The sequence below is a fragment of the Macaca fascicularis genome, chromosome 13, assembly GCF_037993035.2.
Source record: "Macaca fascicularis isolate 582-1 chromosome 13, T2T-MFA8v1.1".
Taxonomy (NCBI): domain Eukaryota; kingdom Metazoa; phylum Chordata; class Mammalia; order Primates; family Cercopithecidae; genus Macaca; species Macaca fascicularis.
In genome coordinates this window covers 10510758-10522931 of record NC_088387.1, presented here as the reverse complement: position 1 = coordinate 10522931, position 12174 = coordinate 10510758, and the positions used below count along the sequence as shown (strand labels likewise).

Here is a 12174-nt window from a genome sequence, read left to right as displayed (position 1 = left end):
ATGTAGCGATTGAAACCATTTATATGCTACTCGGGCTGAGTGTATGCATATAGTGTTCACTGCCATGTGACGTTTTCAGATCTTAGCCAGGGTTAGAATCAGTTTTGTGACCTTCCTTGGCAACACAGACCAGATGGAGAAAAAAAGGTGCAAGTTGTCTCCTCTGGAGAGATTTGTGAACTAGGCTTATTGAGTGAAAACTCTGAGAGCTTATGTTTTCAATAAGAACCCTTTCAAGGTTCAGTGTTAGCATTTCGTTTTTCGTCTTAATAAATGGAAGAACAATGCGATACGTTAAAGCTCCACATTTTCCAAGCAGATTGGCTCCGCGTGACAGCAACACAAACCTGAGCAGGCGCTGCGAGGATAAAGGTTTCTATGTATCAGAAGCATTTAAAAATGAGAGATCCTAAGATACCTAACCAGTGTAAGCTAGACTTGCCTGTCCTTTACAACCACCTTGGGATTCTTCTTAATTGGACATATTTTTGGAATCCCAATCTTGGGCAGGGCAGAGGACGATGTGGTTTTGTGTCTTTTTCGTGCTAAATTCTCCAGAAGATTCTGGAACTAGGGTCAGTGCTAGATTGGATGTGGTGTGAGAGAGAAAGAGGAATCAAAGATGGTTTCTTATTTATAATTTTAATTATTTTAGCCAGAAGTAAGTGACATACCGTTTACCGAGATGGGATTAACAGAGCTGGGAAGCTTATTTGGGAACTACTAATGGTGACCAAGACATTGAAGAAGGAGTATAGACAGGGACCGCTGAGAATTTGCAGGGGTTAAGTTCTACAGTGCAATCTGGGAGAACCTAAAGGCCCCAAGGTCCAGAATTCTCTTACCTTGTTACTTGCTAGTTAATATCTGGAATTCTTCCATGAGGTTCATTCTTTGGTTTTCTTGCCTGTGATTTTCATGCAATATTTTCAGGGGAGGGAGGGGGAAGGGGAAGAGGAGTTATATCTAATTTACCCTAAAGAAACAAGTAATGCGTCAAGGTTGTAGTGTAAGGTTCATTCCCATGAATGTCCTGGGAAGAGAGGGAAGTGGAGTTGAGGGGCCTGGAAAGGGATGAATGGGTAGACAGAGCATGGTTACTGTGGTCTGAATGTTTGTGTCCCCTGTAATTCATGAGTTAAAACCTAATCCCCAGTGCAATAGCATTAAGAGGTAGGATGCTTAAGAGGATTAGGCCATGAGGGCAGAGCCCTTTAGTGCCTACAAAAAAGGAACTTTTGTAGTTCCTTTTATAGGCACTAAAGGGCTCTAGGGAGCTTTTTTGCGTCTTCTTCCATGTTTTAAGGACACAGCAAGAAGGTGCTATCTATGAGGAACAGCCCCTCACTAGACACTAAATCTGCCAGCACCTAGATCCTGGGCTTCCCAGCTTCCAAAACTACCAGCAGTAAATTTATATTGTTTATAAAGTACCCAATCTGAAGTATTTTGTTCTAGCAGCCCGAACAACTAACACAGTGGTGCTCCGGCATCTCAGGATTGGCTCCCGGTTGAGGCATCACTGCTATTGCTTGCAGGGATGAGACTGGTACAGCTGCTCTTACTAACTTCGGTGACCGTCATAATGGGCTTAAGCAAGGTGCAGATTAGAGACTGAACACACTGGATTTCCACTACACCCTCTTAGGTACTGAGCCCAGCCCACTGGCCCAGCTGGACTCTTGCGACTCTTGTGGCACTCTGCTCCAGCCCTGACAGCATCTCTTATCACAGCTCTGGTGCTTCATAGGCCACCGTTCTGGTTCATGGTTCTTAGTTATGTGTGAGCTTGACTTTGTTCTCAGTCTAAAAGGTGTATTGAGTGAAATGCTGGTCTGGTGATGACTGTGAGCTACAGTTTGGTCTCTTAAGACTGGGAAATCTAGAAAATCCTCAGCAGTTTCCTAGGGCAAAAGAGTTGTGAGTTTTAATGCTTCAGTTCATCTGTTTAAAGTGGTTTGTTGACTTTATCCAGATATTCTCAGTGGTTGGTTGTTACCTTTGTAAGGGAGTTGAAAGATTATATGACCCTGAGAACTGATGCCGTAGTATCTGGGGTGTGATGCACTGAGCTTCAGAGACAGCAGCAAGACTTGGTTCTAATCACCGTGATTAATCCACGTTTTCTCTGTATTAAAAAGCCCTGAGTGTGTCCTGCTTGGACCTTGGCCACTTTGGAGAACAAGAGTCATTTTTATCTACAATTGTGTTGTGGGAAAGAAAAAAGTAAAGATATTATTATCAAGAACAATGTTTTTAAAATGTCTTGCTATTTTGGTGCTGCTGAATTTTAAGTTTCTGTATTTTATACACATTTTACTTGAAGTAAAACTAATGTGATGTGGTGTAGAATTCCAGGATGTAAGAGTCAATACAGGTGGCTCTACCATGTACTAATGAGGGGAGGTCAGTTTTTAAAGAAATGAAGATAAAGGAAAATGCAAGGAAGAGACTCTACCATTTTTAGAAAATAGACATACTTTCCCTCATCTTCCTACTAAGTACAATTTAAAATTCTGACATTATATGTAAAACAAGCATAAGATGCTGAAAGTAGATAGAAAAAGGTAGACCAGCCAGGCACCTCAGGACCTGAGGAAGAATGCAGTGGTGATATGGGCTGAACCGTGTTGCCTTAAAATGTATGTTGAAGTCTTAACCCAGAGGACCTCAGAATGTAACTATAGAAATTAGGCCTCTGAAGGTGATTATGTTAAAATAAGTTCTTTAGGGTGAGTCCTAATTCAGTCTGACTGGTGTCCTTGTAAGAAGAGAAAATTTAGACACCAGAGATATGCATGCACAGAGAGAAGGCCATGTGAGAACACAGCAAGAAAGCAGCCATCTCAGCCCAAAAGAGAGGCCTTCGGAGAAACCAAACTTGTCAACACCTATTGATCTTGGACTTCTAGCTTCCAGAACTGTGAGAAAAAGGAATTTCTGTTGCTTAAGCCCCCCAGTCTCTGGTATTTTGTCACGGCACTCCTAGCAAACTAATACAAGTAGTGAGTTCCCTGGGTTTTCTTTTTGCCTTCTATATTGCTAGCCTTGGAGCTGGATAAGTTATTAACCAAAGAGTGCCAACAGACACAGTCAAAAACCCCAACAGAAACCTATTCACTGCTGCCAGCATACCAGGGAAAGGGCAACCTAGTAAAAAGGAAAACTTTTAAACAGAAATGGCTCTACTGTAGCCAAACACCACATGAAAAACACTACAGTCCTACCCCATCCCTTCCAGCAAAGACCACGTGGGGCCTGGAGCTCCACCCTCACCTAACTTTAACAAGATGCCTCAACCTGCCCCCACCCCCACTCTTTGCTCTGATGCTGTCAGCAAAGGCCTATAGAGGCTTGGGACTAGAAGGCCTGAGCTGAGATTTGCATCTCCACTGGGTAGTATTGACCCCAACCCCATGGCATCAGCTGCCTAGTGGAGAGTCAGGGCTTTCAGCACTTTCAGTAATCAGCAATAATAAGGCAACCTCAGTAAAGGCCACATGGGGAACAGTAACAAGCTCCCTACCCCTGACAGCCTGAATATTACCAGTGGAGGCCTGGAGGGAAACCTGGGCTTCCACCTGCTACCTGGCAGTAAAGAGGCAGGTTCCCCACTTCACCCCCTGGAGCAGTCAGAGTAGGCCTGCTAAAATTCAAGATTTAAATCAGACCCAGAGTCTTACAGCACTCAGAACTGATGAGGTTTAAATCAAAAATTATTCAGCCGGGCGCAGTGGCTCAAGCCTGTAATCCCAGCACTTTGGGAGGCTGAGACGGGCGAATCACAAGGTCAGGAGATCGAGACCATCCTGGCTAACACGGTGAAACCCCGTCTCTACTAAAAAATACAAAAAAAAGCTAGCCGGGCGAGGTGGCGGGCGCCTGTAGTCCCAGCTACTCGGGAGGCTGAGGCAGGAGAATGGCGTGAACCCGGGAGGCGGAGCTTGCAGTGAGCTGAGATCCGGCCACTGCACTCCAGCCTGGGTGACAGAGCGAGACTCTGTCTCAAAAAAAAAAAAAAAAAAAAAAAAAAAAAAAAAATTATTCACACCAGAAACCAAGAAGATCTCAAGGTAAATGAGAAAAGATAATCAACAGATGCCAGCACCAAGATCACATAGACATTAGAATTATCAGACAAATTAAGTTTTAAAGCAGCCATTGTAAAAATACTTCAATCAGCAATTATAAATATGGTTGAAACATGAATAGAAAATTTCAGCAAAGACAAGATACGAAGAACTAAATGGAAATTTTAGAACTGAAAAAATAACAGATAAAAAGCCCTGTGGATAAGTTCAACAGCAGAGTAGAGAGAACAGAAGATATAACAATCAAAATTACCCAGTCTAAATAACAAATAGAAAATAGACTGACAAAATGAACAGAGCCTTGGAGATACATGGAACAAAGCATCTGTTGTGTCATTGGGATCCTAGAAAGAAGAAAAAGGATGGAGAAGAAAATTTAAGGAAGAAGAGCTGACAATTTCCCAAATTTGACCAAAAAAAAAAAAAAAAAAAAAATCAAAATGCTGAGTAACCACCAAAGAAGATAAACCCAAAGAAATACATGCCAAGATATATCATGTTTAAACTGAAAATTAAAGGCAAAGACATGGTCCCTAAGGCTGCCAGAGCAGAATGACACCTTACCCCCAGGGGCAAAGCAATTAGAGTGGTAGCAGGTTTTTCAGTGGAAACCACTGAGGCCAGAAATAAGTGACACAAGTGCTGAAAGAAAACTGTCAATTCAGAATTCTATATCCAGCAAAAATGTCCTTCAAGAATGAAGAGGAAATCAAGACATTCTCAGATGAAGGAAAATTATGAGAAATGTAAATGAGCAGACCTCTAAAATAACGACAGTTATCTAAACAGGAAACAAGGAATCTTGTGGCATCAAGCAAGAAGAAAGAACATAGAATGAAAATATCAACAAATGCAACAGGCTTTCCTTTTCCTTGTAAGTTTTCTAAATTATGTTTAACGTTTGAAGCAAAAATTGTAACATTCTCATGTGACTGTCTATGTACAGGAAATAGTCAACTATATTTTACATATCATAAGGTAAAGGGAGGTAGCATTTCTACACTTCACCCAAATAGGCAAAAGTTGACACTAGTAGATTTCTGGTGAGTTATATGTAATGTAATGCCTACAGCAACCAGCAAAAAAAGCTATACAAAGAAATGTACTCAAATGCACAAATAGAATGCTTTAAAAAAAAAAAAAAAAAAGTACAACGGCAGGGAAGAGAACATGAAAACTATAAAACAAAGTAAAATGGCAGATTTAAACTTTAACACAACAATAATTAAGTGTAAATGGTCTCAGCACCAATTAAGAGTATATTTTTAAATGGCCCAACTATATGCTGTCTATGAGAAACTTCAGTTAAAACAGTATATGTAGGTTGAAAGTAAAAGGATAGAAAAAAATATACTATGCAAAAATCAGAGGAAAGCAGGAGTGACTACATTAATATTAAATAAGATAAATTTCTGAAGAAGAAGAAGAAAAATTGCAAAGGTCAGAGGAGCATGACATTATAATAAAAGGATAAGTCCACCCAAAAGATCCAGTAGTCATAAAGGTGTATGCAGCAAGTAACACAGCTGCAAAATATGTGAGGCAAAAACTGGTAGACCGTAGAAGAGAAATAGATAACCCAAAATTATAGTTGGAGACTTAAGCACCATTCTCAACAGTTTGTAGGGTAACTAGACAGGAAATCAGCAAGGATATTGAAGTCAACATCCACCAACAGGATCAAATTTGCATTTATAGGACACTTCACAGAACAGTAGCAGCATACACATTTTCAAGTTGCCCACTGAACATATACCAAGGTAGAACATGTCCTGGTCATAAAACAACTTCAACACATTTAAAAGAACTGGAATAAGACTGAGGGACCACAATGGGGTCAAACTAGAAATCAGTGACAGAAAGATAACAGGAAAATATCCTAACACTTGGAAACAGTGCAGCATACTTCTGAATAAGCCATGAGCCAAAGAGAGAGTCTCAATAATAATAATTGTTGAAAATATATTGAACTGAATAAAAATGTCAAAATTTGTGAGATGCAGCTAAAGTTGTGCTGAAAAGAAAATTTGTAGCACTAAAATTCCAGTATCAGTAGAGGAAAAAAAATCTCAATAATTTGAGCTTCTACTTAAAGAAATTTAAATGAAGAGCCAAGTAAGCCCAAAGCAAGCAGAAAGAAGGAAATAATAAGTGCAGAAATCAGTATTGAAAACAAAAAGCAACAGAGAATATCAATGAAACAAATTACTGCTCTTTAAATAATAAAAGCCACAAACCTCTAATAAGACTGACAAAACAGAAGACACCATTAATGGGAATGAGACAAGGGATGTCACTTAATAGACATTGAAAAGATAACTAGGGAATACTAGCTACAACTCTGTGTACATAAATTTGAAAACTCAGATGAAATGGGCAAATTCGTAGGAAACGTATCCTAGGAAATTCCCAGTATGAAATTTGTAATTTGAATAGCTTATTTAATGATTTAATTCATAGTTTAAAATCTGAAGGAAAAAAAAGCTCCAGGCCCTGAAAGATTGGAGAATTCTGCCAAACATTTAAAGAATTCACACCAATTCTATACAATCTCCCCCAGAAACTAGAAGAGAAAGGAACATTACCGAATTCTTTTTATAAAGCCAATAATATACCCTGATACTAAAACCAAAGAGTACAAGAGAATACAGACCAGTATTCCAAATTCATTCAGATGCAAAAAGTTTTAATAAAATGTTAGCAAATTGAATACAGGAGTATATAAAAAGAATTATTACCAAGTGGGGACTATTCATGGGATGCAAAGACTAGCTCAATATTTGAAAATCTTTATAAAAAATCTCATGATCATAGCACATAATGCTGAATCACATTAAATATTTCACCTGTATCATTTATGCCTGTTGTCTATCTGACAAAGCTTGAATTTGAAAGATTATATTTAAATAAAGGGAGGAAAACTTAAAAGGCATTGAAAAGGACTAAGGAATCAGTAATAATTACTAAAAATGGAATTTTGTTCATTCAGTGTTAAAAGCTTGTCATTGAGAATATATATGGGTGAAGGTGATAACACCTGATTTTCCCGCTTTGAAAGGTGATAGGTTGCAGTGATGTAATATGCAAATGTGAGGCAGAAATGGTGATACAGTGTTTCTTCACTGCTTCCCAGAACAACTGTGCCTGAGCATGCTGGGCAGCTGGAGAGGTCACTGTGGACAGTTAACCATGCTCTTTATTCCCAACTTCAAGATCAAATGGCAGGAGGCAAAATCCATCTGTTAGTGCAGGAAGGACCCATTCAATGGGGTTCCTCTCTGCATTTGGGCTTCTTCAGTAATAGATGCTTACTATGCCCCAGTTTATTTTCACAAAATTTGTTTCTCAGCAAGAAGAGAAAGGGATCTCGAAATCAAAAAAGAGTAAGATGAGAGAACTCAATTTAAAAACAGAAGCAGCAGTAAAGCATGAAATCACATCAAAGGCACAACACATCATTTGCAGTGGAGTCTGACTCACTTGCTTCATAGATGCTACAATTGCTGCTTGCGTGGGCTTCTCCTTGGTGCCATTTTAACCCTGTGGAGGTGCAATGACATAGTAGTGTGCTTTTCTTTCTCCAGGTCATCTTATGTTAGGTGTATTAGGCAAGGGCAGAAAAAAAAGGTACCTCATTGGAAAGACACAACTCTTTTTTTTTGTTTGAGACGGAGTCTCGCTCTGTCGCCCAGGCTGGAGTGCAGTGGCCGGATCTCAGCTCACTGCAAGCTCCGCCTCCCAGGTTTACGCCATTCTTCTGCCTCAGCCTCCCGAGTAGCTGGGACTACAGGTGCCCGCCACCTCGCCCGCCTAGTTTTTGTATTTTTTAGTAGAGACGGGGTTTCATCGTGTTAGCCAGGATGGTCTTGATCTCTTGACCTCGTGATCCGCCCGTCTCGGCCTCCCAGAGTGCTGGGATTACAGGCTTGAGCCACCGCGCCCGGCCAACACAACTCTTTATAAATCCCAGTTCCCGACTGTACTTACCTGTTTCCCTGTTTGCTGCAGTAACCTGACAGGAGAAGCAGGGTAGATCAGGAAACTGCTAGAAAAGCATCGGCCTGGTTTATAGGCAAGTCAGCTGCCTTCCCAGAGCCTTAGCCTGAGGGGGGCAGTGGATTTCCTGTATCTAGCCTTGCTACCACTCCTTATATTTGTACACTACTAGTTTTATTTTAGTGGAAGTTTCAGAGGAATCAGGGACTAGATCTCTTCCTAAAGGCTCAGCAGGGATAGAGCAGTGAGTGGCTGTTGTACTTGAAAATCACCATTGGGTATCCCATTGGCTTCAGACTTTAAGAAACTTTCATCTTCAAACGCAGGAATTTCTATAAACAGTTTTTACAACTGTTCACTCGCCCTGCTGGAAGCACTTAGCTTTGTGAAGCGCCCATTCCATTATCAGAATTCTGAGCAAAAACTGGCTTCACTGAGCAGCCACTCATGGGGCCTGGTTGTGCCCTTGGGGCTCTCCAAGAACAAGACAAAGACTTTCCTCTTGACAGCCCTTCAGATGTTTGAAGATGAGCAGTCAGGCCAGTCCTTGGACTCTGCTCTTCTAGGCTTGACGTCCCCAGCGTGGGTTCTCTGGGACTCAGTCTTCTCTTTAAAAAGATGGGGGTAGGGATAGCAACGCCTGTTCACACACCATCTTTCTGTCTTTAATCTGTAGCTCTTGGTCTGTATATTACAGTAGGGGTTCTTGTCCTCTGTGGAAGAATCAGCTTTATATAAAATGTCTCTGGTTTATGAAATCCTGGCGAGTAATTCTGATCCACAGAAGAAGACAGTGCTGCTTGTTAAAAACGGGCCCTTAGGAGAGCAGGGGATATGATTTGCAAAGCTCATGGCCAAGGGTCTCTGGCCAACTTAAACTGCTGGGCACTGTGGCTCACACCTGTGATCCCAGTACTTTGGAGGTTGAGGCACGAGGATTGCTTGAGACCAGGAGTTCAAGACCAGCCTGGTCAACATAGCGAGATCCTGTCTTTTCAAAAAAATTAATTATCTGGGCATGGTGGCATACCCCTGTAGTCTCAGCTGCTCAGGAGACTGAGGTGGAAGGATAGCTTGAGCCCAGGAGTTCGAGCCTGCAGTGAACCATGATCACACCACTGCACTTCAGCCTGTGTGACAGAGTGAGACCCTGTCTCAAAAATAAAATTAAAAAAATAATAATAATAATAATAATAAACAAGCTTCACACCTGACAGGATTGAAATCTCACCTGTAGTCACAGCACACTGCTGTTCACAGGTAGCTAGCTGCAAGGGCAGTGGTTGAGTGGGAGAAAATGTTAGTTTGCTGTTGCCAAGCCAGGTATAGGTTCAAGAAACTCCAGGCCCAAGAGGCATACTTGGGAGGGAGTAGGTGAGACCCTGCTGTGGTGGGACATAAATAAGCTAATGGGTGGCGGGGACAAGGGAGAGGAATAATGTGGTATGGGAAAGACCTCCACATCTGAGTCATAACCCCTCCTCTGTTCCTAACTCACCTTGTATCCCAGGAGCTGTTCGTCATTCAACCTCTCTGGCCATCATCTTCTTCATATGTAAAAATGAGACTAGATCCATTTTTCCCTTCCTTGGTGTGGTCGGGATCCATTCGACACGTATTAAAGCTCACTTACTCTGATGGGCTCTGTACTAGGCTCTGAGGGTTTTATAGTGAGCAAAAACAGGTGTGAGCTTTTCCTGGGGTTCAGAGTCTAGCAGGGTTGACTGAAGTGCAGAGCAAGGGGGATTGAAAACAGGAATATTAGCAGGTAGGGAGGGGGCCAGGTCTCATAAAACACATCAGGGGATTTCATCTCTATCCTAAGAATAACTGGAAACTTTCTCTCTGGATATATTACAGGAACTGGAGTGGATATCCCTTTAAATAAGGGGTCTCATGAACTTGAATGGGGAAAAAAATGAACCTATTTGTTTCTACTAACCCCTAACTCAAATTTAGCCTTTTCTTCAATTACAAATGTAGGCAATAAACTGTGATGGAAATAGCTCTTAGCCGGGATTCTGCCACGTATAGAAATCAGATATATCATCACATTATAGTTGTTACAATTGTCTCAAAATGTCATTTACTTCCACTACTTTGAAATTACAATAGCTGTACACCTACCAGTAAGTCTTGTTACTTACAGCATGAAGAAACACATTTATTACTGTCTCATAAATTTGTCTTTTAAAAGGTTGGAAACTTTTTCAATATAATTGATTTCCTTTGTAATCCTATGTACTTGGTTTTATGCATTTACAATTGTTATTCTTAAAGATTTCCAGAGACAAAAAAGGTAAAGAATGTTTGGTTTGAAATAAATGACCAAATAGGAGTTCCGTCTCCAGCAGTATGACAGGTTAATGTAAATAAACCCCTGAATGGGAGCAAGTGAAATGCTGGATATTATTTTATATACACTTTCCTTGGATGATAGATAAAGAATCTGCAGAGTCCCAAAAGGAAGGGAAAACGAGCTTTTGCTTGAAAATATCTGCAGAATCATGTAGAGCTTGAGAATCTTTGAGAGCTGCCAAGGGCTCAGGACAGAAGATAAAGTTTAGGCCAGATTACCCTGCATCAAACTGAGCTCCCAAAAGCCTCTACCTTTGTGCACGGGCCAATGAGAAATAAATCCATCACACAGAAGTGGGCAGTGAGGATGCTTTCTTTCAAATTTCAGTTTGGTGGGAGTGGACTGAGAACAGTAAGTACAAGGTGTCCCTGTTTGGTCTGTAAATCCACAGGCACAGAATTTAAGGTGGTCCCAGTTTGGTAGACTGCATTGCACCCCAAGCCACTAGCAAAAGAAAATGCTGGTGCTGTCTGGAGAAATTAAACTTAACTTAGCTTTCAAGTGTTTCTTAAAAACAACATTCCAAAAAGAATGAGCAGGTCATGGTTAGAAATTACATAAAATCGCCAGGCGTGGTGCCTCACGCCTGTAATCCCAGCACTTTGGGAGGCCGAGGAGGGCAGATCACAAGGTCAGGACATCGAGACCACCCTGGCTAACACGGTGAAACCCTGTGTCTACTAAAAATACAAAAATTAGCTGGGCGCAGTGGCGGGCGCCTGTAATCCCAGCTACTCGGGAGGCTGAGGCAGGAGAATGGCATAAACCCGGGAGGCGGAGCTTGCAGTGAGTGGAGATCACGCCACTGCACTCCAGCCTGGGCCACAGAGCAAGACTCCGTCTCAAAAACAAAAAGAAATTACATAAAATCAAGGAGACAGTCACTATGAGTGAGAAACCATAGATGGTAGGCAAAAAGATTCACAACGACCTCTGATACTGGAAATGACAAAAATATAAGAGTGTTTTATACATTTAAAGAAATGAGAAACTTGAAAGTCTGAACAGGGAACAAGAAATATAGCCCAAGCATATTTGAATAAGAAAGGAAAAATATAATTGAAATTTACATACGTGAATACAACATTCCAGAAAGATCTAATAGAATGAGGGAGAGATGCTATTCAAAGAAGAAAATGGAGGAGAATTTTCCAAATTGTTTGAAAGACACCAATCCTCAGATTAAGCCCAACAAACTTCAAACATTAATATTTATGGACATAGATGTGGATATAGATAACAAGACAAGTCGGTGTCAAAACAATGGAAGAGGACAGTATCTCCTACAGAGGAATGGCTATTAGATGAGTAATGAAATTCTTAACATCAGCAATGGAAACCAGAGACAGTAAAATAAATTCAAAGTATTGATTAAATAACCAAGAATTTTATGCCAAGTAAAACATGGGAAAGTGCCAAGCAAATGTGAGAGTTTACCACCACATGACCCTCACTAAATGGATTCTGAAGGATATGATTCAAACCGAAGGAAAATGATCTCAGATGCATGGGCTGAGTTTTAAGGAGAGACAGTGAGCTAAGATAATTATGTGACAATCTAAACAAACCACTGATGATGAAACAAAGATAATTTGCAGGGAAAATAAAGCAGACTAGATTTAAAATGCCAAGTTGCAGTCACATGTAAGTTGGAAGGGGGAATGCAAGGCCCATGTATTGTCCAGGAGAACACTATGGCTATTGAGTCCCTTTAACTTATTAATATGT

At 40.8% G+C, this 12174-nt stretch overlaps 1 protein-coding gene across 40 annotated transcripts in view; it reads left to right on the top strand.

Moving 5' to 3' along the window:
• The window catches only part of UXS1 (UDP-glucuronate decarboxylase 1), a 117320-nt gene that overhangs the window by 94750 nt on the left and 10396 nt on the right, over positions 1-12174 (top strand). The window lies entirely within an intron of this gene.